Source organism: Ammospiza nelsoni, chromosome 11 (genome assembly GCF_027579445.1).
Source record: "Ammospiza nelsoni isolate bAmmNel1 chromosome 11, bAmmNel1.pri, whole genome shotgun sequence".
In the NCBI taxonomy this organism is placed as follows: Eukaryota; Metazoa; Chordata; class Aves; order Passeriformes; family Passerellidae; genus Ammospiza; species Ammospiza nelsoni.
This window is the reverse complement of record NC_080643.1, coordinates 19,184,893-19,211,826: the sequence shown is the minus strand read 5'-3', so window position 1 is coordinate 19,211,826 and position 26,934 is coordinate 19,184,893. Positions and strand designations below refer to the sequence as shown.

The window sequence follows — 26,934 nt, the reverse complement described above, 5'->3', positions numbered from 1 at the left end:
AAGCCTTTCGGCCGAGCGCTGAGCAGGGCAGCGCAGGTGGGTGCTGGTGGGGGCCGCTGGTGGCAGCAGCCCTGGCACGCTCTGCTCCAGGCTGCTGATAACAGCTGCTTGTTGGCACTGCACTATCAGCCGGGAAATCACAGCCACCAGCTCGGGGGAGGCTCACAAACCCAGCAGCTGGGGCCGGGAGAAGGTAAAAGTGTGGCACAGCCACAGCTGCTTCACCGCGCAGCGAATTGTGCTTGACACTGCCTGTCCTGATGGCAGTCATTAATTTAAAATAATTTTAAAAATTTAATGAGGAGCAGGGCTGCTATGCCTTGTGGTGAATAGTTGTGGTAAGGATGGTATTTACAGGGCTGATGGCTTTGAAAGTTTTCTGCTGCATGAGGTTGCTGTGAAAGGATCGTTCCATATTCTTGCCTTTTGTGATAAAAGTTTTCTTGGTACTGCTGTTTCCATGGTATTGAATGGAAAACTACCGATTTTCATAAGAAAATAATTGTTCATTTCAATAGCCTGCATTAAGGATTATTTACAGTGCTGCTCAACTTTGGCTACCTAGGATTTTATATCCTTGTCAAGTCTTTTCCAAAGCAGTATTTTCAATAATTCTTGTTTTTTGAAAGCCTGCCCAGCTTTCTGCTGCAGCAGAACAATCCCATTTACTCTGGATTAGTGAATTCTACAATAGCAGCTACTTCCAGACCCAAAACTGCAGAGTAAAGGTAATTAGGGAATAGTGGCTCCTTGCCAAATTCCAAAGCAGCCTTCCCTGGCAATTATCATCCCACTGTTTCATATGAGCTGCTCCACTTTCCTCTAGGAAGAGGGATTTTACAGAAAGGGAGTCAGAGCAATTCCTACCTCTTGCCTATTTTATTATTTATTGTTCCATATCACTACCCAGCAGTGGCATATTTTGTGTAAATTCTTTCCATTACTCACAAAGCCACACAAACAGCTCGGAGCTTTCCTCAGAGAATTCTTAACTTCCTGCAAAAACAAGCAACAAAAAGCTACCAGGAAAAGTAACCAGAGACTTTTAATCACTTGAGTCTATTTCCTGTCCCTAAGAGAAACTAGGATTTTCCACCTGCTTAAGTGAAATACTCAAGTGAATTACATTCTATTAAACAAAATAAATGCATGATATTTTATTGTGTCAAACAGGAGAATGGATCCTATTTCTTATCCTTACTCAAAGGCTTCCAAAGATTGCTCCAGAAAAGGCAATTCCTCTTGAGCGGGTCTGTTTTATACAATCCCAATAATATACTTTGATAGCATTAAAAATCTGAATTTATGCATTTGGTTGTGATGGAAATATCCTGAACTCTCCTGGTATAAACAAAGCACAGGTGACCTTTTTTATATAATTATATATATATAAATAAATATAATATTTTATATATAATATATATATTTCATATATAATAATACATATACTGTATATTATATTTGAAATATTAAATTTGCATATAAATTATGTAATTTTTATTTTGAATAAAACTATGGCTACAACCATCAATACTTCTTTAATATTAAGTGCAGTTGACTGTTATCAAAAGATAAATGAAGAGGGAGAGGGGGAAAAAGAAGGCAAATAATTTTGCTTGCATTCCTGTCAGCCAAGAGCGTGATGCTACTTGAAAACTTGATACATCAAAATCCATTTCTTGAGGAAATAATTTATTGCTTTGTACTGAATGTTTCACAAAAAAAATTTAGTTTGAATAGGTAATTTTGAAACAAGAAGTTAAATAATTTATTTAACAAGAAGTTAAATAATTTACCCAGAGAGTGCTGGGGCAAAGCATCTGCAGATTACCCCAACCTAAGATATTTTTGGTTCTGCTGTTCCTTATTTACAAGGGTAAGGTTTTCCCAAGAGGAGGAGGAGAAAATCCACCTTGGTTTATTTTCAAAAGACAGCCTTGAAAGAGATGAATCTGTCAGGTGTGTCCTGGGGAGATGTCTGAGCACAGAAGCTCCCAGATGGAAATAATGCCTGGGAGTTTCACCCTGCCTGCCCCAGGACAGCTTTGGCTGTGCTGCAATTCCATGCTAGGACTGACATGGGGGCAGGCTGCAGTCCTCAAACCCCAAGCTGGAATTATTAATAAATACATCAGTACATACTAGCAACAAAACATGGCTATTCCTTTCCATCCATTCCACTTTGTATGTGATAAGGGGGAAAAAATAACCTTGTTTTAAAATTTCCTGTCTAGAATTTAGTGTGTGAACACAGAATCAGTTATTCCAAGTTACAAATACCTGCTGTATGACAAGCAAACGCTTTAGCTTGCTCTAGATTTTGCTTTTTTGGTGTTTCTTTGCCCTCACTGTGGAATCAAAGGGATGTCTCAGCAATGATGTTCCAGCAGTTACCCAAGTCCTCGTGTCACCGTTCCATTTCTGTGGAGGGCAGAAGAAAGCCTTGCACAATTTGCTGCTAATGCAAAGCTTCTGTCTCCACCAGAAATAGGTTTGGAGGTGAGGAATGTCTGAATAAATGAATGTGAATACCTGTGAGTATTTGATGTGTATCTCCAAAGTATTAAAAATACTCAGGTACAAGCAGGCATGTCCACACTCATTTCTGTGCAGTTGCTGAGAGATGGAACAAATCTCCTAACGCAGCACACTGGGCTCTGCTCTGAGCTCCAGCAGGAGACTTGTATGTTTGCATTCCTTTGGCCTGATGTCTTTGCTAATTACTGCTCAAGTAATTTACTTGTTTTGCTCATAGCATTGTTTTGGCTTTTTATTATCTTGCAGAAAGAAGTGAAAAAAGAAGTTTGTTCAAAAATAAGACCAAAGTGAACATCATCGTTCATTTAATCAGAGTTGACTTTTCTGTTGAAGCAGAAATATATCCTGATAAGTATAATCAACCTGATTATCACTGGCCAGTCTGAGAAATGAAAAAAAGTCCTTAATAAATTAAATATCAAATTAAATGACAAAAACATCCCCCACCTTTATCATCAGACACCAAATGAGCCATATATGTATGGAAGTTTGTAAAAATGCACTGTTACCCTGGTGTGTCATGTTAGAGCTTCCCAGGAGGAATCTCCTGATCCTTGTGCTGAGCCCTGTGCAGGATGTGTCCATGGAGCCCAGAGTGAAATTCCCCCTGTAATTTCCCCTGTGCAGCTCTGGAATGCTCCATGCTCTGTGCAGGATGAGTCCATCAGCCCAGAGTGAATTTCCCTGTGCAGCTCTGGAATGCTGAGCCCTGTGCAGGATGTGCCCATCAGCCCAGAGTGAATTTCCCTGTGCAGGATGTGCCCATCAGCCCAGAGTGAATTTCCCTGTGCAGGATGTGCCCATGAGCCCAGAGTGAATTTCCCTGTGCAGGATGGGTCCATCAGCCCAGAGTGAATTTCCCTGTGCAGGATGTGCCCATGAGCCCAGAGTGAATTTCCCTGTGCAGGATGAGTCCATCAGCCCAGAGTGAATTTCCCTGTGCAGCTCTGGAATGCTGAGCCCTGTGCAGGATGTGCCCATCAGCCCAGAGTGAATTTCCCTGTGCAGGATGTGCCCATGAGCCCAGAGTGAATTTCCCTGTGCAGGATGGGTCCATCAGCCCAGAGTGAATTTCCCTGTGCAGGATCTCTCCATCAGCCCAGAGTGAATTTCCCTGTGCAGCCCTGGAATGCTCCATGCCCTGGGCAGGGCTGGTCAGAGCTTCCCCTTGTCCAGCCACCAAGCCCCAGCAGCTGCATGGCCACAATCCTGCCCTGCTGCACATCCTCACGGGTGCCCTGCTCTGAAGGGAGGTGCTTGCAACACGATTCTGGACTGTGCTGGCCCTGGAAGCACAAACTGCTCTGTGGGACACGGAGGACAGGAATCAAAGGCTGGCTGCAGCAGGGGCGTGTTGCCAAAAGTAACACAGCCCTTTGATCACCTATCTCTGTTTATCCCAATGTTTGAGATGAACTTGAAAGACAATGGATAAATGGGCTGGAGCTGAAAGACAGGCAGGTTTTTTTTTCTTATTTTGGACTGCTTTTTGTACCAGAATGCAGCTAAGGAGAGCTGCATTTCTCTCAGTGCAGGAATGCAGGCACGTGGCTAAAGTGGACTTTTGTCTTTGTGCTGCCTGCATGAACCTTTGAGTGCTGCAGGTATTTATGGCCTTATAGGCACATGGTAATTAGCTGCGTTATCTGGGCATGGCAGAGCTCAGGGCAGCAGGATGGATCCAGTGCCTGCTCTGGGTTCCTTGTCTCTGGAATCTGCCTTTGATGAGAGCTCACAGTGACGTGAGCAGGGCAGGAGTGAGGATCTCTGCACAAACACATCGCGGTCAGAGCAGCCTTCTCACCACAACTGTAAAAACCACTTGGGCTTTTTGATGAAGAAACAGAACAAAAATGATCTGTGAAGAGATAGAGGAAGGTTTGTGTATTTTTTAGCTACAGTCTGATAGAAGCCTCCTATCCTACTCTGTCACTACTCATTCCTTACTCAGGATTGCTTGCAGGAAAATGAAATGTTGCTGTCACCCTTTACCTTACTACAATGAACAGCTGTAATCCTTCTGCTTGGGGAGAACCTGAGTATTGAGTGGAGTTCAGTGGCCATGAGAAATTGTCAATGCACAGCTTAATGTCACACTGAATGAGGTGATAAATCCTTATCTCTCTATCAGGTGTAACAACTCTTCTTCAGCAGAGCATTCATTAATGTTCAGGCTGGGTTCTAAAAATGTTTGTCAGGAAAGAGCTATTTATGCTTTGTTATTTTTAAACTGTAGTACCTAGCTCTGAAGAGATTTTGTTGTGGTTAGGCTTTTTCAGAAAGTCAAAATAAACCAAATAAACCAGTTTGGTTAGGTTTCAAAAATAGAATACACGTGTAAATCAAAGTGCTGTATTTATTGTCTCTGCAGTAGGAATGGCTGTTCAAATAGACACAAATTATAGCCTAGAATTTTAGTTTTTAAAAAATGTGTCCTCTTTTTGGAGCTCAAATAATGCTTATTCAGACTGAATTTTTATTCCCTGTGCAGGTGGCACTCATCAGTTTAGCATCTCCACATTAAATTTATGAATTATTATTCTAAAATTATTTTCATGCTTTGATATTCTCAGCATCCAGTACTACCCCAGCTGACCTGGTGCATTTGTCTTGTGCTCTTTGAAACTTCCAGTGTTCTGAAAGGAGATTTACCCAGGCTTTCAGTCCTTTCCAAAATTATCTGGGATTTAACTGCTATTCCTCCAACACATTCCCAGCTATGGGGAAAAACCAGTTATAGTCACCAGATAAAATAAATTTGTACCTGTCAGACACAACAGGGAGGGAGCCCTTTGAAGCCACGTGCCTTTGGGGATATTTTCTATTTGCTTTTTCTCGGTTATCTGAGCAAACGAGGTGTGGAACAGCAGAGGACCCAGAGGATTGGCTGGGTGATGGGAGAATTGTCTGGGAGCAGGATCTGCACTGGGCAGCTCGGGTTTCAAAGTCACACCAGGAGAAAGTGAAATCTTGGGCAGAAGCGCTGCAAATGAGAATCCAAATGTAAAATTATCAGTGAGGAAGGGCTGCTGTAACTTTGTTTTTTCAGTAGGAGATTGTTGTTTACTGTTTGTAGAGCTGCACTCTCAGAATAATTTAATTACTGCAAGGCTTAATGAAAAGCTGTTTCAATTTATACTCTGAAGTGCTCCCACACAAACTGGTATTGAAAATCTACATAACTGATATTTTCATCCAACATATTTATTGTTAATTTTATAGAAAGACACCCAAGAACCATATAAGCAGCAACATCTAATAGATTATAGAACTATAATCTCCTTACTATAATCTATTAGATGTTCCTACTTACATGGTTCTTGGGTGTTTTTCTATTTTCATATGGAAGAGAGAGATTTGGCTCCCAAGATTTGGCTGAAAAGCTGCTGGACCCCAAGAGCAACCACCTTTGGCTGGATATGAACAATGTAGAAAATTGATGATTTATTCAGGACAAAGCAACAAAAATAATGGTTTTCATTTCAGCAAAACAAGTTAACTGCTCTGTTAACAGCTTCATATATGGTGTCCTGTTGTTGTAAGGCAATTTATGCAATTTAAATTCTCAATGCATGAAAAACCCAAACTAAAAATTGTATTTCCACTCCTTTGAACACTTTAGTGACACAGGGAAATAATAAAGCCTTTCAGATGGATGATAAAATATAAATAGTTTATGCATCATCATACACATAAGAGATGCCTTATTTGGCTTCTCTTTTAGGTTGCTCATGCTTGATTTGTTCAAGGCACTTTCTTCATGGGCTCTGTATGTGGACTTCTTTTGTATCTAACCTGACTTAAACTTTTTCCTAAGTAATTAAAAACAAACAAACAAAACAACAAAAAAACCCCACCTTTTGGAGGAGTTAGAGGATAATTTGTAGCATAATCAAACCTTGCAGAAGGACAATGTGCCTGGAAAAATGGCAAAGTTTGTCTACAGCAATCCTTGGCTTGAGGAGGGAGGGAGGAAGATTTGATACACAAAATTCCATAATAATAAAGTGTGTATATGCATTTCTTCTTTTTCCCAGCCAGCATTCCACTCCTAATTCTTGCTGTTCATTCTTCTGAGGCTTAGAGGCATTAAGGACACAATTAAGGTGATGTGGTGGCACTTCAAACATTTGATATTTATGAAGAATCCCCAAGACTGGGAGCACAGGAATATTGCACACAGCAAATGGAATCACCACAAATAAGGAATTTTTCCATGCTCCTTTCCAGCAGGCAGAGTGAAAACTCTTCTCAAAGCTGGGGATGGATCATCCCTGCCATGAGGGGGCTGAGGTGGCTTTGCCTGTGTGACAGACCCACAGGAGGAGAGGGAATTAAAGAATGCCCAGGATTTTGTCACAGCCTGAAGCCCAGGGGTTTTCATTCTCCTCTGATCCCTGCTTTTTGTCCAGGTAGGAACCCTGCAGATGTGAAAGTGCAAGAGCTGATTGTGTGCCTGGAGAAGTGCAAGTCCAATACCTGGATATTCACACTTCCAACACCTCACGCCTAACACAAACCACATCAGCCTGGGGAAGAATGCTGATAATTTTCAGTTTATTTTGGAAAATCTGCTCAGTTTTTGTTTCCCTTCTGCCCCAGTGCTGTAATGTTTCAGTTTCCCTGGTTGCTTTTCTGTTTCTTTCTTGCAATTATTGTCTTCCTTTGCATGTGCTGCATTGTTTAACTCTGAAATCTGGCTTGCTTTCCTCCAGATCTGTGTTTATTTGCTCCATGACTATACTCCTTCACTGTTCTGCTTGTTTAAAAGCAGTTTAAAACTTTCTGAAAGGTCTTTGGCAAAACGTCCTCTTTGTGAGGTGATTTTCCCTCCTTTCCTCCTTTTTCAAGCTCCTCATGGTGTTTAATTTTATATTACAGTATTTAAAGATCCTTTTACATATTTTGCTAAAATCTGTACTACTCTACCATATTACACGGACATGCTGAGTCTAAAGCCATGTGAATATTTATTGTACACACAGCTTTGAGTGGATTTTTGGATTTTTTTCCTCCTGGGCTAAGTTTTGCAGTCAGATACATGGATATGACTCCTGTTCAAGTTGTATAAATAAACTGGATCTGTGCATCATGGCACTTCTTCAGTTGAAATGTGGCATTGAGGTGTTAGTCTGTAAGAATTTGTAAAGAATGATTCAGATTTTAAATTTTGCCCTCAGTGGATACCACCTCAGTCTGGATTTGGTTTTCTGGTAGGTCTGAGCTGATGGCAATGGGGAAGAGGAAAATTAGAGTCTTTTCTTAACAGCTGGAATCTCAGTGTGATTCGTCTTATAGAAGGTGCTATAAAAGCTTAAATATTTCTTTTAGCAATATCCTGTAAACTGAAGCATTGTTACACTGGTATCAGTGGTAACTTTCAGAACAGGTGGGAATCACAGCATTTTGGAGACATGGAAACTTCTATTTCAGCCCTCCAGAGCTCCTGGTTGCCATCCCCATTCCAATCCCCTATTCCATGGAACCACACCTCTTCCTGGGGGCACCAGCACCTAAGAACTCTCTTGAATTTTGGGATTTTTTTCTTATTTGTTGCTCAGGAGAGGCAAACCCAACAGTGCTGCTTTGCCTTGTCCTTGCCATGCCTCTCTGAGGTTAACTGACTTTAGCTGAACTCAGGTTTTGGTTTATATCACAACTTTCTTCTGTAGAGAAATCCAAAATAAGGCAGAGAATTTTGCTGGAGGCTCTTTTTTTAGAGTAAAGCTTATTTAATTAACAATTAATGTAACTTACATGACTGTAAATGCAAACGTGTAATGCTCTTTAAAAACACTTCTAGGAGAAATGTTTTCCTTTGCAACAGCTGTCCTTAGAAGCTGGATTTTGGGGTGGTAATTTATTATTTTGATGTACCGTTCTGTATGTTTTCAAAGCTAAAATGAGTTAAGAGCGAGCAGAGCCCTTTGGTATCCCCGCTTTTCCACGGAGGCTGTGCGGAGTCACACATGGACTGCTGCCTCACAGCCGGTCCCCGTCTCCTCCAGGAACAGAGCTCGCACGCTATTTCTTTTTATTTATTTTTTTTATTTCTCCCCAGATACCTTTCCCAGCAGCTCGCACCCCACCCCTGAGCTCGTACCGCCCCTTGGGAATCGCTGCCTGCTCGGTGCAGAGCCGGGCTCCGCTGAGCGCAGGTAGGAGCGGGCAGGGCTGGCTCAGCCCAGGTAAGGCAGCGCTGCCCGGCCACAGCGCAGAGCCCCGCTCTGCTGCACCGGACCCGAGCACCGGGGCTGCTTCATTGACTAATTAATTGTCAAATTACAAATTAATTGTCAATCTGCCGAGGGCTCGACCGAGGCAGCGCTGCGGACCGGCTCGGCAGCTGAGGGCGGGGGTGCCTGTGAGGCAGCCCTGAGGGGAGCCGGCTCTGCCGCCCACCGGCGCGGCGGCAGCGCTCATGCCGCTCTCGCAGGCCGGGTGGCGGGCAGGGCTAGAGGCGCGGTGGCGGCGGGATCCCTTCGGGATCGCCTCATTCCCTCATTCCTTCCCTCCCTCCCGCCGCCGCCGCCGCCGCCGCCGCCGCCGCCGCCGCCGCCGCCGCCGAACCCGCGGCGCCTCAGCCGCTCCCAAATGGCGGCGGGGTGGGGCGGAGCGGCCGATCCAGGGCTCGGCGCTCCCGCGCCAGGCGGGGAGGCGGGAGCGGCCGGGCAGGCGGGCGCAGGGACGGCGTCGAGCGCCGAGCGGGCGATGGGCGGGGATAAATGTCTGCCTGGGCGCGGGGCCGCCATTTTCTCTGAGGCGCGGAACGAGCGGCGCCGGGCGGCACCGGGGCGCGGGGGACCCGCCGGGGGCCCGGGACACAGGTACGGGTGGCCGGGCAGCGCCAGGGCCGAGCGGGAGAACCGTTCCTCGTATTTCCTCTCTTTGCGGCGCTGCGTTCCGCGCTGGCGCCGCTCCGGGCTCGGCCCCGGGCGCGCTGACCCGGCCGCCGCCTCGGCCGCTCGGCCCCGGCGGACACTGGGGAAGGACGAGGAGAACCGGGCGGCTTCAGGCCTGCGGACCTTCGCGGCCGGATTGCCCGGCCAGGGCCGAGGGGATCGGTGCCGAGAGGGCCGGGGCGGGGCGAGGGTGCCCGAGGGTCGGGGGGAGCGGGGCTGGGTCGTGGCCGCCGCCTGTCAGCGCCAGCGCGGAGCCGCGAGGGTGGGCCCGCAGCGCCCGGGGGGACAGCCCGCACTGCTGGGGCCATGCAGGGGCTGTGCCCTGCCCCGGGAGGGTGAGCAGCGGGCATCCCGCTCTGCTGGGGCTGTGCCCTGTGCTGGGACAGCGAACAGCGGGCATCCCGCTCTGCTGGGGCTGTGCCCTGTGCTGGGACAGCGAACAGCGGGCATCCCGCTCTGCTGGGGCTGTGCCCTGTGCTGGGACAGTGAACAGCGGGCATCCCGCTCTGCTGGGGCTGTGCCCTGTGCTGGGACAGTGAACAGCGGGCATCCCGCACTGCTGGGGCTGTGCCCTGTGCTGGGACAGTGAACAGCGGGCATCCCGCACTGCTGGGGCTGTGCTCTGTGCTGGGACAGTGAGCAGCGGGCATCCCGCACTGCTGGGGCTGTGCCCTGTGCTGGGACAGTGAACAGCGGGCATCCCGCACTGCTGGGGCTGTGCTCTGTGCTGGGACAGTGAACAGCGGGCATCCCGCACTGCTGGGGCTGTGCTCTGTGCAGGAAGAATGAGGAGGATGGGCAGTGGGATGAGGATCCTGCAGCCCTGGAGCCGTGCCCTGTGCAGGGAGGATGAAGATCCCGCGCTGCTGGGGCTGTGCCCTGTGCAGGGAGGATGAGAGTCCCGCAGCCCTGGAGCCGTGCCCTGTGCAGGGAGGATGAGGATGAGGATCCCGCACTGCTGGGGCCGTGCCCTGTGCAGGGAGGATGAGGAGGATGAGGATCCCGCACAGCTGGAGCCGTGCCCTGCCCACAGCCGGGGCTGTGCTGTCCTGCTCTCCCCGGGTCCCCGCTGTGATGCTGTGGCTTTGTCCCTCCTATGCTTCCAGCCTGACCCTCCTGTTAGTGTCATCCATAGTCAGCTGAACTGGGAGAAGAAAACACCTTTAGGTGTATCAACAAAACTGAATTCTTTCTGCTTGGGCACTCTTTGCTCTGAATTGCTCGCTTGATCATTTTTTGCAAGTTAAAATCCGTTCGACATTTGCAGACAGGGGTGAGATTGCTCTGAGTCCTTGTCAGCGGTTCAGCCCTGCCTGTAGCAGTGGTGCTCTGCAGGAGCAGCCCCAGCCCTGTCCAGTTTCTGCCTCTTTCTCTCCAGCCTGCCTGCACACAGCAGTAACCTGCCTGTCCCACTGCTGTCACCTCACCTGTGACAGGCCAAATGACTTCCCTTCTTAGCCTTGGAGTGCCAGCCAGAGATGCAGGGACTGCAGAACCAGTTGCAGAGGGATTGCTGCAGCACAGTTTGTGTTCCAGCTGCAGCTTGTAGGTGTGCAGAAGGATCTGCAGTGGTGTAAAACTCAGAGTATTTCCAAAACTGAAGCCAGCTTAAAATATCTGAAGGTGTTTTTTATTTTAATGCTTCAGAAAAACTCATCTGCAGCTATTGCCTGAAGGATCCCTGCATTGTGCCAAAATGGAATGGGCTTGCTTATTCTTCAGGCTGTGTCTGCAGCGTTGGTGCAGAAGGAGAGGTTGAGTTGATGAATGTGAGAGTTAATTCCAGGCAATTCTCTTAAATCTCTTCTGGGGACACCCACTCAAAATGGAAGTGGCTTTAGTTTGGTTTGTCTTAATGAGAATTTTCTGCAGGCAAACCCTGAGGCTGCAATTAATCATGAAAGATGTAGGGATCTCTGTGTGTGCTCATGAAATGAATATGGTGACTGATTAATGCAGTAAGCAATTTAATCTTAGATTATTAAATCAGAAGTGAAGCAGCATCGTTGGGTTGGGGCAGTGATGCTTTCAGAGTCCTGCAATGTGCTTTTCGTATGATTTGTTGCTATTAATATTGTCAGAACTGAACAATTTACTGTGCAACATTGCAGGTTAACCTGCTTTGAAGGAATAGCTGTAAGTAGCAGGAAAAAAGCCTGCTTTTTTTTTTTTTTCCAAAGAAGATCTAAACCTTATTTTTTTCAGTTTAATTCCTTTTCCATTTTTTATTCTTAACCAAGAGTGCATTCTGTTCAAATGACGTATGAAGTCACTGCTGTCTCAGGGCTGGACTTACTCTATCTTATTAAAGGAGCTCATTTTGTGAACCACAAACATGACCCACGGAAAGCATTGCTCAGCACTTCTTGTACGCTACATCAGCAGTAATTCCTTCTGGGACATCTCCTCCCCTCCAGATTATTTATGTGGCTTTTTGTGCTCTTGGAAAAGCAGGAGTTGAGAAGAAAACCACGTTTTCCTTAAATTCAGAGCTGTTGGTTTCCAAGCTCCTGTAGGAGATGGGAAGCAAAAGCTGTTAGGTGGAATTATTTTATATGAAGGAGCCTTCAGTCAAGATTCAGTGCAGGAGTTGATGTTGTGCATTCAGGATGTTGAAATGGCTTTTATTTTGCTAATTAAGTTCGTGGAGCAAATGAAGTCGGGCAGTTGAGTGCAGGTTGGTGTTTGGGTCTCTGCTCACAGCCTGTGCTGCCAGAGTGGGTCCCTGTGCCACACCTGTGCCACACCTGCAGCACCCCTCTGCTCCTCCCCTTCCCCTGCTGTCACAGCTCTGCTCCTGCCTCCCAGAAGGACAGATGGACAGACAGAGGGAGGGGTTTCCGTGGCTTTGGGCTCCTCCTGGGGATGATGTGCTCCTGCTGGGATGCCCTGGCTGATGGAGAGCAGGGAATTCCCCCACGCCTCAGCTTCCTATTTCTGTATCCTGTGGGAATGTCCCGTTCTTTGTGCCCCTGCCTGGCTTGAAGAATGGGAAATGCCCAGGAATTGCTGCAGGAGAGGCAGGGCAGTTGGTGCCACCAGGTGCCCAGGGCACGAGGATAATGGGATTTGTGCAGCTGCATTTCCAAAACTTTTTGTGGCAGTTCAGGAAACAAATGAGTGTTTGGCCTCTGTGTACAAATCAGTGCTTGAACAGGATGATTGTGCTGTCAAAAATAAATTCCCGGACCATCTTCTAAATTAGAAACACAGAAATCTAAATGTATGCAATGAAAAATAGTATTTAAAGTTCTGTTTATAATCATTAAATTGCATAAGTTAAAGTGATCTTTATTTGGGGAAGCAACAAAAGTCGTCAGAACAAGATAAAAACTTGTGATTTACCAGGCAGTGTGATTGAAGCATGATTTCTGTAAGTTTCACATAAGTTTAATTTTTAAACAGACATGTTTACATCTACATTGTATTGATTTTGATTGATTTTGTGTAATTGCTTATGCAAAACTCTGGTGTTTTCTAGTATGAAATACATCCACTGTATTGAATAAGGTTGTAGAAACATTTGCTCAGCTTTACAAATTAATTGAAAGAGGAACTGATGTAACAGTAGGGACTTGGCTAAAAAGTCAGAATTTATGACAAATTACCAAGGTATTTTAGCCATGAGCATTCATTAGCTCATGGCTTTTGAGACAGCATGAAGCAGATACAATTTATTCTGTATAGTAACCCATGTTTAGTGATGTTCTTATTTTTTCTGAAGAGAAAGTCTCTTTTGGCCCGAGTTCTGTGAAGAATTCTCCGAGCTGTGCTGGCTCTTGCTGCGTGCGCTGTTTTTTTGTAAACAACGCTTTTGCTTTGAAAGCAGCTGGCTCACGTTTATCCCTTTAGTGACTTGAATATTGTGTTTGTACTATAAATGTCATCTGTTTTACACAAAGTTGATTTTATTGCAGCACTGTGTACTGACCTTTTACAGTTTAATAGAATATGGTCATTTGTGTACTGAAATGCTGCAGTGCACACAGCAGACGAGAATAAACAAAGTGCTGCTCTGGAGTCGTTTGTAAAAGAGAAAAGCATTTTCAGAGCTAGGAATTAGAACTGATCATTAATAAATAGCATGTTTATAAGTATCCTATTGAAGTGATGTAGTCCATGTGATTGAACTGAGAGATTTTAGCAGCAGAACTCCGGGTTTGTGTGGCACAGCAGGGTGGCCATTGCGTGTTTGTGTGCAGGTGTCATTTCTCTGGAGCAAGGGAGCAGAGGAGAGCAGCAGCACGGTTAAATCAGAGCTGTTCACTTGAGGCAGAATCGCCTTCAAACCCCGAGTGCAGGTGGTGAGCGTGACACCCGTGCTGTGTTTGCCCCCGGCGCTGTGGTGGGACCTTGTGTGCAGCTCCGCCCTCTGAGCCCCTCCCTCTGCGCTGTGCCTGGGTCACCGGGAACTGCAGTTTCCCTCTGGGGTTCAGCTCAGTTTGTGCCTGCTGGCTCTGCCCCTCACAGCTGTGGGCTCTCAGCCCGTGTTTTGCCTGTGCCTGGGTCACCGGGCGCTGCAGTTTTCCCTCAGGTTCAGCTCGGTTTGTACCTGCCGTGGTTTCCCTCGCAGTTATGGGCTCTCAGCCTCTCCCTCTGTGCTGTGCCTGGATCACCCGGCGCTGCAGTAACCTGAAGCTCCTCACCTATCCTCCTCCTTACCCTAGGACTAGTATACAAATGAATTCAAGGTGGATTAGAATGAGCAGAATAACAGAAAGTTAGTCTAACTAAGACGGTTGATTTCGACTCAACAAATTATAGCTCCCACCCTACAACTTACTTTATGTCCTACCTCCACCTAAGCTCCTACTCAGCCTTCACCCTAAGCAGCCTAGGCCTAGCCTTCCACCAAACCCACCTAATTGCAGCCCTGCCTTGTTTAGAGAGCATAATACTATTTTTATTTTCCCCGGTGCCTGATCACCGGGTTCAGGTCAGTTTGAACCTGCCGTGGTTTCCCTGGCAGTTGTGGGGTGCCTGTGCCTGGGTCACTGGGCGCTGCAGTTTTCCCTCTATCTCAGGTTCAGCTCGGTTTGTACCTGGCTGGTTTCCCTCACAGCTGGGGGCTCTCAGCCTCACCCTCCATGCTGTGCGTGGATCACTGGGTACTGCAGTTTTTGCTTCATCTCAGGTTTAGCTCAGTTTGTACCTGCTGTGGTTTTCCTTCCCGTGTCTCTCTGAGCCTGGATCACCGGGTGCTGCAGTTTTCCCCCTCAGGTTTAGCTCAATTTGTACCTGCCGTGATTTCCCCTCCCGTGTCTCTCTCAGCCTCTCCCTCTGTGCTGTTCCTGTGCCTGGGTCACCAGGCGCTGCAGTTTCCCTCTCAGGGTTAGCTCAGTTTGTTCCTGCCGTGGCTCTGCCCCTCACAGTTGTGGGCTCTCAGCCTCTCCCTCTGTACTGCGCCTGGATCACCGCGTGCTGCAGTTTTCCCTCTATCTTGGGTTCAGCTCAATTTGTACCTGCTGTGGTTTCCCCTCCCGTGTCTCTGTGAGCCTGTATCACCGGGCGCTGCAGTTTTCCCCGTCAGGTTTAGCTCAGTTTGTACCTGCTGTGGTTTCCCCTCCCGTGTCTCTCTCAGCCTCTCCCTCTGTGCTTGTGCCTGGATCACTGGGCACTGCAGTTTTCCCTCAGGTTCGGCTCAGTTTGTACCTGCCGTGGTTCCCCTCACAGCTGTGGGCTCTCAGCCTGTCCCTCTGTGCTGTGCCTGTATCACTGGTGCTGCAGTTTTCCCTCAGGTTTAGCTCAGTTTGTACTGCCGTGGTTTCCCCTCCCGTGTCTCTCTGAGCCTGGATCACCGGGCGCTGCAGTTTTCCCTCAGGTTCAGCTCAGTTTGTACTGCCGTGTTTCCCCTCACAGCTGAGGGCTCTCAGCCCGTGTTGTGCCTGTGCCTGGGTCACCGGGCGCTGCAGTTTTCCCTCAGGTTCAGCTCGGTTTGTACCTGCCGTGTTTCCCCTCACAGCTGAGGGCTCTCAGCCCGTGTTGTGCCTGTGCCTGGGTCACCGGGCGCTGCAGTTTCCCTCAGGTTCAGCTCGGTTTGTACCTGCCGTGTTTCCCCTGGTTGTGCAGCAGCTGCCGCCGGGGTTTTGCAGCCCGGGCCGTTCCCATGGGCAGCCAGGATCGCAGTGCCCATGAGCCATTCGGTATTTTTAGTTCAGAGACGGGACATTGCTTCCCTAACTCGCCCCTGGGTGTGTGCCGTGGGTTAACTGCGTTAATTAAAGCTGCCTCAGAGGTTCAGGCGCTAAGAAATGGCTCTGGGCCCCCAAGCAGAGGTTTCTGTTACATAAATGTCACCATAGAACAAGCTGGAGTTCTGAAAGTGGGATTTTTGGAACTCTGAGCTGACAGGTTACCAAGAGGGAGGTGCAGGATAGTGCAGAACTAGAAGAAAGATGTCTCTAATGCTTTCATAAGGGAAAACATTTAAGATATTCTATTGAAACAATTTAACCATTATTCTTTTAATATTTTAAACAATACCATTTAGTGAAATATTTAATATTTTAAATATGGCCCATTTTCCTTTTTCTCTAATGTCTTTTAGTCTGCTTCCAGTGTATGTCCCTGTCAGCTCTACCAGTAATTTCTGCTGGCTTTTGCATATTCCTTTTTCTTGTTCTCAGCCATTTAAGAGTGTTTGCTCAAAGTCTGGTCATACTTTCACTATTTTATGGTGGTTTTTCAGTCTATTAGCACACCACAAAAGGCACTGCTCTTTTTACTCACTTGCTACCTGTGGCAGAGATGACTAAATTATCATTCCTTTTTCTTTATTCAGATTTTCTTTGTGTATAAGAAACGTGAGGTTTTATGTAAGAATTTTTGGTGAAAGTGAAGGAGTGTGGTGGGCAGGTGAAGATATGTGTGCTCTCTTTTGTTGGTGTGGAATTGTTGCAGAAATGGAACACAGAGGGAAAATCCTGCAGAGCAGTTGTAGGGAGGACCATTAGACTGGAAATGTAGCTGGGAAGAAAAAAATAATAATAAAAAATACTGGTTAATCATACTTTAATTTTTTTTTTTAATTCCTAATTTATTGCTACCCCAAAAATGCTATTTATATTGTTTCCAAATCATTACCATAGAAAGTACACTATTAAAAGTTTCTTGTAGAAGAGAAAGTAAAGTGGATTTTAATTCTACTTAATGTGGAGGTAACAGTGCCTGTAATTGCCTGTGCAGGTTTCACTTGCAAAGGTGTATTTTGACACATGGGAACTTGGGGTTGTTTCAACTTTGCTTTAGAAACTTAGTTCTGAAGTTTCTCTGAAAGTTGGCACAGGATGTGACTCTGCCTTCAGGGGCAAGAAGATATTTTCTTTCAATTTCTGAAGTTCAGAACTTACCTGATTCCAAGGCTGCTGTTGGGTTAATATTTGCCTTATTTTGATGATTTCTGATAGCAATTGAATTCCTTCAGGTCCAATCTATTGCATAACTCCATTAAAATTTTTTTTTTTCAGTTTTTGTGTTGCAATTTGATGTGTTTGTTTTTTTTTTTTTTTTGCATTATAAAATTCATGCATTCAAAGTATGGCTGAAGTGTTTAAACTGTCTTTACTTTTGATTTTGCATGAGGCTGATGCTTAGTTTTTAAAACAAGCACACAGTGCAACAAACATCTCTGATTATTCCAGGGCTGGCAGGTTTAAGGATGATGAGCACTCAGTTTCCTTCAATTGAGGCAGAAAAGTGAGAGCACCTGTGCCAGCTCAGTGAGCTGCTGTTCCCAGCCTTTGCTCCCTCTCCCTGTGCCTCCAGTGGCTTTGGGAGCTGTGTGCAATCCATCCTGATGGAGGAGGAGCAGGCAGGAACCTGTTTGTGGTGCTGGGGCGGGAGGTGCAGCTTTCCCCGGTGCCTAATTAGAGAGCTGAGCGCTTTTGGTCAGCTGCAAGCCAAGCTGCTGGCTTGGGGCAGAGTCTGTGCTGGTGGAACAGCGTTTGCTGTGATCCCTGGGCTCACAGGGCTCAGCTTGGGGGCTGTTAGCTTTGTGTGGAAACCTGGCAAAACCCACAGAGGGTTCGGGGCTGGGGAGGGCTCGTCCAGGCTGCAGAAATGGGGTAGGAGGAGGTCTGGAGGGGTGGATCTGGAGAATGGGGTAAATGGAGGAGCTTCCAGTGTGCAAGGCTCTAATTTTGTGCTGCCGTTTGACAAGAGATACACAGAATTCTGAGGGACGTCGTCCCTGGGTGCTTTGAGCAGGTAGAAAGCTGCCCCAGGCAGGGCTGCCCCGGAGCCCTGGGCTGCCAGTGGTGCAGGGATTGATCTGAGCTCAGAAACAGGGCACAGCTCTCTCTTGCATTGCTGCAGCTTTTTAAGCTGCCTGTGTGAGTGGCTCCCTGGCAATGCAGAGGTTATAAAAAGAGAGCCAGCTGATGTTGCAATGTAAGCACTGCCCCTGGAGTGGAAAGACTGTCCTTTGGCATGCTCCCTGCTGCTATTTTTACCTATTCCAGTAAGATCTGCCCTTGTGATGTTCAATTACAGGACAGTACCTGGAATAATTTTCTGTTACAAAGTGCTGTATGTGCTGAAGAAAACGTTCAGTAAAATTGGGTAGATTGACACTAAAACTGTCTTACTCTGAAAAATGTTTTTTCTTTTGTCAGCACAAAACTGTGACTACAAGAGAGTCTTTCAGGTTTTTTTCAATATTTTATGTCTGGCAGAGTTTTTATTTTTTAAACTTTAGGTTCCTTTGTATATTGATTATTTTGTCTTTCTCAATTTCTCATATGGAGGCTTTAAACAGGCAGTGTGAGTTTTAAAGATGGGGATTAACAGTGTAGCCCAGGAATCAGTTTTTTGTCTTAATTTCTAAAAGGCCAGGCTGACGTTGACTAAATTTTATTTTGTATTCCTGCACACTATAGGAAATTAATATTTGTTTCTGGGAGTAAATTAACAGCGATGAAATGCTGCATCTATCCAAATATTTGTTGTGGTGGAAACAGGAGCAAGAATGCCCTGACAGTGACACAGGGGGTTCAGTGGCACAGGTATCCAGTGGGGATGTGTGGCTGCTGAAATGTCTGACATTTGGGATTTCCTTACCCCAAATACAAGGTGTATTTTGTAAAGCCATCAATCCATGGTGTGGCTGCTGAAATGTCTGACATTTGGGATTTCCTTACCCCAAATACAAGGTGTATTTTGTAAAGCCATCAATCCATGGTGTGGCTGCTGAAATGTCTGACATTTGGGATTTCCTTACCCCAAATACAAGGTGTATTTTCTAAAACCATCAATCCATGGTTCAGAAGTGATTGATAACACTGAAACCCAAACCTGAAGCTTTTGTGCTGGCTCTTGGTGCCTTTAGGAGTAGGTTTGGGCAGAACCTTTCCAAGGCAGTGCTTTGACACTGAGGTGTGATGAGTGATGAATTTGGGTGCTGGCCTTGCTCCTTGTGCTCCTCAGAGCAGCTCAGGTGGAAATCCTGCAGGCAGGAAATTCCTGCAGGACTCAGGGATTGTCGTCTCCCTCTGCTCTGCCATTGCCTCATTGCACAGTTCTAGCCAGGTTTGATTGAATCTCACATCTGCACTAAAGCTGGGCTTTTGGCAACTCATTCCTTAAACCCTCATATTTGCCAGTTCTGCTAGCAGATGTTCTTACTGATTTTTTTGTCATGTTTCTCTTTATCTGTCATGAAAAATAAGTAATTTTCCTGCTTCATAACTATTGCTGTGGTGGCAGATAGAATTCTGCACCTGCTTCTTCAGCCCATCACACTTGTTTTATGCTGTGCTGTCTCTTGATTTATGCATGAGATTTCTTTTTCTTCTTACAGATTTTATGTAAAAATGCTTCGGGTTTTCATTCTGTAAATGAAATTTCCACATCGATTTTCTCTCTTTTTTTTTTCATGTAACATTATCCATTTTAGTGCCTCATTGCCATCTCTTGTATTTGGTTAGAACTAAAGCTCTCACCTTTTCCTGTGGTGTGAGAAAACCTGAATTCCTTCCTTGTCCCCAGTCTCCTTGCTTATCTTTTTCCATGATGGAAAGCATATTTACAGTATTTTCTGTGCCACATTCCTTAGTGTTTGTTGGAGACAGGTGTGCTAGGTGTAAGCAGGGTAAATTCACTGGTCAGACTCTCAGTGGATTTTACTTTTAAAATTACTGAAAATGGCTCCAGGTGGAGGTCTCAAAGCATTCATCTGGTTTCTTGTTAATCTTTGAGAGTTTGCTTTTTTGGTAAAATCATTGCAGCTTCTTTTTGTTTATTAATTTTAGTTTTTTCCCCTTTCAGAAGAGAGGATACCTCTAGCCAGAAGTGAGCTGCCAATATAAGATTTCTTGATTTTTTTTTTATTGCATTTTTAAGAAAGACATGAGGAATCTGAGACTTCTTGGTCTGGAGAAGAGAAAGCTTTGTGGGGGCTGATCCCATCAAGATTTCTTCAGCTTCCCTAGGAATTCTCCCTCTTACAGTTGGTGCTTTTATGTGAGATACAGAGAGCCTTCAGAGGCTTGGCTGCTCCTACTGTTTGTTTGTTTTGTCTCCAAGATTTGTCAACATCTGTGAGTCAGCAAGGTGTTTGTCTGAGTGAGGAGCTGACGTCTGAGACTGAGATGGGACTGTTCAACTCCTGTTTGATTTTAATTTTTCTTCAGTGAGGTTTTAGCTGTAAAAGATTTTTTCTGATGTTCTGAAGGACGAATGAAATGCTTTTGAGCTGGGTAACATTTGGTTGTTGTGCACTTTGTGTCTCTTACACTGAAATGCTGCATGAAATAATGAAAGGTGGAAGACCCCGAGAGCTCTGAAAGTAGAAGGATGATAATTTATCACTGCTGTAATTTTTTTGTTGTTTATTTGATATACATAAGTTTGTCTATTAAAATGTAAATATCTGCTGTTTTTTTTGTCTTCCACAGATGATGTGCTTCATCCTTTTGTCATAGGACTTCATTTGCTGAAAGGAAAACTAAAGGTACAAATAACTTTTTCTTACCTTTCCCTTCCTCCTTCTCCTGCCCTTCCTTTCTTTGGAGATTCCCTTCAGGGGGGAAACTCAGCTCAGCCCCCCTGTGCTTGGATTCTTGCACTGCTGCTAAAATCCACTTTTTGTTTTTTGCAAAATGCCACAGAATCGATCTGGAGCTGCAGCTGTTACAGGATTTGCTTTATCAGAAGTGTGTATTTAACTTAGCCCTTGCTTGAGTCAGGCTCCCTGGGTATTTGCTTTGCAGGGGAAAAGCCCTTCCTCAGTTTAGAACTCCAGCTCTTGATATTTGCCTGTCTTCTCCAAACACCATTTGCCTTTGCACACAAGTGCAGCTCTGCTGGGACTAATCCAGGCCTAATGTAAATCTGTCTGTGACATTATCTTCAAACTCTATCTCTGAAACAACAAGGCTGCTGTGGCACTTTGTTAAGTAAATAAAAACCCACCCAAAGCAGAACTGTAATTTCATGGGTGTATTTAATAAGATAATGTTAAAATGGAGCATAATTTCTTTTGGAGGCTCTCAGGACAGTAGATGGTTGACATAGTCTTAAGTATTTTTTGTTGTATGCAGTCATATATATGTTATATATATGTGCATACACATATATGTACATACACATATATATACATACACATATATGTACATACACATATATACATATATGTACATACACATATACATACACATATATGTGCATACACATATATATACATACACATACATGTACATACACATATATACATATATGTACATACACATATACATACACATATATGTGCATACACATATATATATACACACATATATGTACATACACATATATACATATATGTACATACACATATACATACACATATATGTGCATACACATATATATACACACACATATATGTACATACACATATATACATATATGTACATACACATATACATACACATATATGTACATACACATATACATACACATATATGTGCATACACATATATATACATACACATACATGTACATACACATATATACATATATGTACATACACATATACATACACATATATGTGCATACACATATATACATACACATACATGTACATACACATATATACATATATGTACATACACATATACATACACATACATGTGCATACACATACATGTACATACACATACATGTACATACACATATATACATATATGTACATACACATATACATACACATATATGTGCATACACATATGTGTACATACACATATATTTACACACAGTCATATATATTGTATACAGTCTTTTGTTGTATACAGTCTTAAATTTTTAAGTACATTCTGTTTTTATTTGCCATTTTATTCAGGTTTCTTGGTAAGTACAGGTGCATGCAAACCATGAAAACAAAGAAGGATAAGCCCAGCTATTTCCAGGTGCCTCTTGTTCTAAAATACAAGGGAGAGCCCTTTGTTCATCTCCAGAGGATCTCTCAAGGTGCTGTGTGCCCTGCCCTGCCCTGTGCCCGTCTGGGTGATGTTTCCAAGCTCTTGGAGTGACATTATTGACCTCCACGTGGCACTGCAGGGCTGGCACAGAGCCCACATTTCATCACATCATTTACTGCTGCAGTGAAAGCAGGGAGCACCTGGGCAGGCTGGGTGTGCAGGTCATGAATTCAGCATTGCCAGCACCTTGCAGGCTCTCTGTGCACTGAGATGTGAGCACAGCTCCCAGATTATTATTCTTTAATAATCCTCAGGCTGTTCCTTCTCCCCAGGCTCTCAGTTTGGGGTGTTCTCAGTGCTGCTACCCTCAGTGCTGCTGCATTTCCTCCATGTGGCTGAGGGAGGACAGAGCCAGGCATTCTTTGTGCTGAGGTTCTCAGTCACTTTGTTGTTTAATCCTTGAGAACTCGTGTGGGAAGGGCATTTGGTGGATTGCTGACATTTGAGTAACTTTTTTTTCATCCTTGCTGTAAAGTGGATGAGTTCCAGACAACTGCAAACACAGTTTGGGGCTTTCAGGCTGGGAACAATTGGCATGAGCAAGTGCAGAATGCAAATGGGCACATGGCTGGGAAGGTATGTGCACTTGATTGAGAGATTTGGGGGAGAAAAAAGGCTTCTCCAGTGTTTTGGCCATGGGAAGAAAGACAAAGCACTTGTAGTCCCACTTGTGTCTGCAGAGCAAGGCCTGTGTTAAAGAGATCTCTCTGTAAATCTCCCTTTGGGGGATTCTCCTGACAGAATTCCACATTGTGGCACAGAAACAAGAAGTCTGAGTGACAGCACTGTCACATAATGTGATCCTGATACCATCAGCTATAAAAAGCAGTGTTCAGTGCTTTTTGTTTCTGGTACTGAGCTTGATTTACTGAATTCAAAAAGGAGCACGGCTTAAATATCACTTCAGCTTTAATAGTTTTTATAATGTTAAAAGCAGATTAGATAAGAAATGGAATATTATGCTAGGAAGAAAAGTGGAAATTTTTTTTGATGACCGAGTTCTGCTGCTTTGTAAGGAAAACTTGTACAAAATGTATGAGCCCTTTCCTTTCCTACTGTTTCAATAGCAATTCCATAAACTTGTTTGTGAATCTATATAAACTCTGCAGCTGTGCTTAAATCCAATTTAAAACCACTCTAATTAGAAACCTCTGCTGCATTTTACTTTTCACCTGAGATTGGGAAAGGCAAAGCTTTGGATTCTGTATCCCTCTTTTAGATGCAGGGTGTTCAGTGCTCCTGTTTCTCTAATGTAGGAATTGTGGTTCTATAGGGAAAATCAGAGCTCCACTTTTGAATTTCATAGAAATCTCATGTGATAAACAACGGATGACTGACATGGAATGCTCTGTGTGAAAGGACAAACCAGAGACCTTCTGGGATCTGCCTGGGAAGAGTAATAATATAATAATAATATAATAAATAATATAATATGTAACAGCTCCCTGAGCTGTTAGAGCCAGCAGGGAGCAGGCACAGGGTGGCCAAAGGTGCAGATTGTTTTGGTGACAAATTCCTGCTGAGCAAAGCCCAAAGTACAGCCTGCTGCAGCCTGGGAGTCTGACTTGGGCTGTGCTTACCAGCCAGAGTTTATCTGACAGCAGCTCAGCAGCTTCTAAATACAAAAAGATACTGATCTTGAATGAATAATAAATGAATAAGTCTAAAATGAGTAAGTCTGAAAGCAGGTTGAGAGTTGTGTTGCTTGTCCTCCTTACTGCAGGGCCCACTTGTTAGAAAACCATTGTTATTTTTTCCCTGAAGGCTGAAACCAGAATACTTCTGATAAATAAAGAAAAAGAGCAGAAAAGATACTTCCAAGATCAGAACAGCAGAGGCAGAAATTGTAAAATTCTATGTGTTTCTGTTGGTTTTTGTTCTGTTTGTTTTTTTCCCTGAACACTGACATTTCCTTCTGTTAATTTTTAATTTCTGTCAGTTGTCCAAGGGAGGAATTTGGTTTTTGGCATTAAAATGAAGGACAAATGAAGGAAAAGCACCAACCTTGGAGATGTGAGAGGGATCTGCCTGGGTTCTTGCACTGATCCCAACTCATTCCCTGCATTCATATTTCCACAGATCACAGCTTTATTTATTCACATAGGAGTGGGTCCAGATTTATCCTCTGCTGCTCTGAAATCTGCTTTTTAAAAATGCTGCTATAGATCCCAACAGAGATTTGTCTGGTTTGAATTTCTGGTTTTCCCCCAGCTAATTGGTCACCCAAGCAATATTAGATCAATTAATTACTGTGTGGGAGAAGAAAAGTCACAGTTAAATGGATCATTGATCTTTTTGTGTCAAAGATGAAAACTTTGCTTTTCAAACTTCTGTTTACTGACAGAAGTGTTCAGCTTGAAATGGATTCTGGACTTTGTTCTGTGCTGTTCTGTGTTTGTAACACAAAATTCCATGAATTTGTGTGGATAAAAATGGCAGGGGGAACTGTTTTGACTTGTTTTTAAAAACTTTGGGTGCTTTTTCCAGAAAAAACTAAGGACAAAGTACCTAAATTTGGGAGTGAGAGTTCAGCTCGGTACCATGTGAGCCTTCAGCCTCACTCAGTGCCAGTTTTGGCATTTCTTCAGAGTGAAACTTTCTAACAGCTCCCACCAGCAATTTATCCAGCTGATGGGAAAAGTCAGAGCAGCTTCCAGTACCTTTAGAGCTGGCATGAATGCCATGAATGTATTGATGGTGTATGAGTGACTGATCTCCAGGAATGTGTTCCTGTCAGATGTGCACATTCCAGGGCTTTTGCTTGAATTCTTGGTGCAGTGATTCGTTAGCAGAACTGTAATATGTGCAAAAAGCACTAATGAAAAGTGCACTCCTGGTCACAGTGTGCACAGCTCCTGGGGGACTTGCAGCACTAAATGACATTAATTTTGTGCTTAGGTTGAACATTTGATATGAAACCAATCAGTATCAGTTTCCCAGCAGTCCTGGATCTAAAAGGAGACTGATGTGCTTTAATATTCTCAAAATATTCTCAAAATATTCTCAAAATATTCTCAAAATATTCTCAAAATATTCTCAAAATATTCTCAAAATATTCTCAAAATATTCTCAAAATATTCTCAAAATATTCTCTAAATATTCTCAAAATATTCTCAAAATATTCTCAAAATATTCTCAAAATATTCTCTAAATATTCTCTAAATATTCTCTAAATATTCTCTAAATATTCTCTAAATATTCTCTAAATATTCTCTAAATATTCTGATGTACTTTTATCTCAAAATATTCTTTGAATGCTGCTGTTGCAGTTTGTCACTTGGAGAATGACTTCAAACAGCCTTTTTCATGGAAGTGATGAGCTGCAGGAAGAAAAGGGTTTCAAGAAAATTTTTAGAAATATACATGAAAACATCCAGCTGCCAGTGGATTATTTGAGCATGGCATAAACATAAATCCAGTGTCTGGTAATGATTATGTTTCAGAAATATGCTTGTAATTTAATTTAAAGAGAGAAAAGCAGTTTTTTTTTCTGGAAGAGACAAACTTAAGAAGAACATAGTTATGAAGGCATCATTTAAAATAAAGGAGGAAAGATTTTACAATGAAATTTCTCTTCAGAACAGAGTTTCAAGCATCTTTTCACTGGAGTGAGTTGGTGTGGATGTTGAGGGAGCTGAGTGCAGTGAGTAAAAATGCCTTTAATGGATTATTGCTGGGAGAAAAATGCCCAAAGGCAATAAATCTGCTGCCAGGGTGGGCTGTGCTCTGCACATCAATTTCCTGCTCTCACACCTGTGGCCTGAGGTGTTCTCCCTGCTCTGTTCTGCTCTTGTGCCCCTGCAGGGTTCTGAGTGAGCCACATAGATGTGTGTGGATGTGCAGTGTTGGGCTGTCACTAAATGTCACTTCTGTCAGCCCCAAGCTGCTCACTTGGTGCCATGTGAGTGCTCTCCTCTCCTCCCTGAGCTGCTGCAGTTCCAAGGGATGGTTTTGTAATGATTTATATCAATATCTTTGCACTGGAGGGCAGGAGGAAGGTGGAACTAATTCAGAATCACCTCCTAAGCAGCAGCTTTCTGTCTGTCTGTCCTTCCATGAGAATAATCTGGAGTAAGGCTTGAGAAGTGAAGCCAGAATTTGAGTGTTCTCAGGCAGACTGTTCATGGCCCGGGTCAGGAGGTGTCTGTGGGGCCCTGGAACCTCGGGGGCTGCTCTGAATGGCTGCAGGAGTCAGCAGCACCACAGTTTGGGTTTCTCCACAAGCCCCACCTTTGCAGTGGATGCCAGAGCAGGTTTGGCAGCTTTCCAGCAGGGATTCCCTGTCTCTCCCGGGAGACTGAAGATCTGGTCAACTTCCCTTTCTCTCCCCTGCCCCTCCGCCCTCAGGTCTCTTGGCAGGTTTTTGGCAGCTCCAGGCCAGCTCTGACCTCTGCTCTCATCTTTTCCTGGTGCTGGCTCCTCCCTGAGGTTGGGGAGGAGGAGAGCTGAGGATGGTGAGTGTGGTACATCCATTTCCTAGGGAAAGAACTCAACAGCTGTGAGCAAACCCACCTCAGCCAAGAGAGGTGGCAAACCCTCAGTGACGGCAGGAGAGAGCAGGGCACTGCTGGGAGGGGACTGTGCCAGACATGGCCAGTTCTGACTCTGTTCTGAGGCAAAGATCCTGGGAGAGAAGGATGCAAATGCCTAATTAAAGATAGAACTGACATTTGGATCTACACAGGCTCAGAGCAGTTGCTGTCTGTGTTTTCTGTGTGTGTAACAACCCTAAAATACATTGCTGTGATCTTCCCTGGTAGCTGTGCCTCAGTGTGCAGGGTTTGGGGGAGAGAATGCTGTGAGAGCAGGGAAGTCACTTGTGGGGTATTTTTATCTTTTGTCAAAATGCAAGTGTGAATTCTTTGTCATTTCCTGCTTTCTCTGGAATTTTTCAGGAAATGTTGATAGCATATCAAAATATTAAATATAAATGTAATGTTGGGGCGTTGTCAACTTCTGTCAGCAGGGACAAGGAGGTTTTGGTGGCTGTCCTGCAATTCCTTAGCTCAGCTCAGCAGAAAAATCAAGTTGAGCTCCTCTTT

At 44.5% G+C, this 26,934-nt stretch overlaps 1 protein-coding gene across 4 annotated transcripts in view; it reads left to right on the top strand.

Annotated features, from left to right (window-relative positions):
* Positions 1-9,262: 9,262 nt before the first annotated feature.
* The window catches only part of RAF1 (Raf-1 proto-oncogene, serine/threonine kinase), a 43,101-nt gene continuing 25,429 nt past the window's right edge, over positions 9,263-26,934 (top strand). For all 4 annotated transcript variants that reach the window (XM_059480475.1, XM_059480474.1, XM_059480472.1 and 1 more), the window contains exons 1-2: positions 9,263-9,365; positions 20,333-20,388. The gene's annotated coding sequence lies outside the window, so the exon portion shown is untranslated. The remainder of the gene's footprint in view (positions 9,366-20,332; positions 20,389-26,934) is intronic.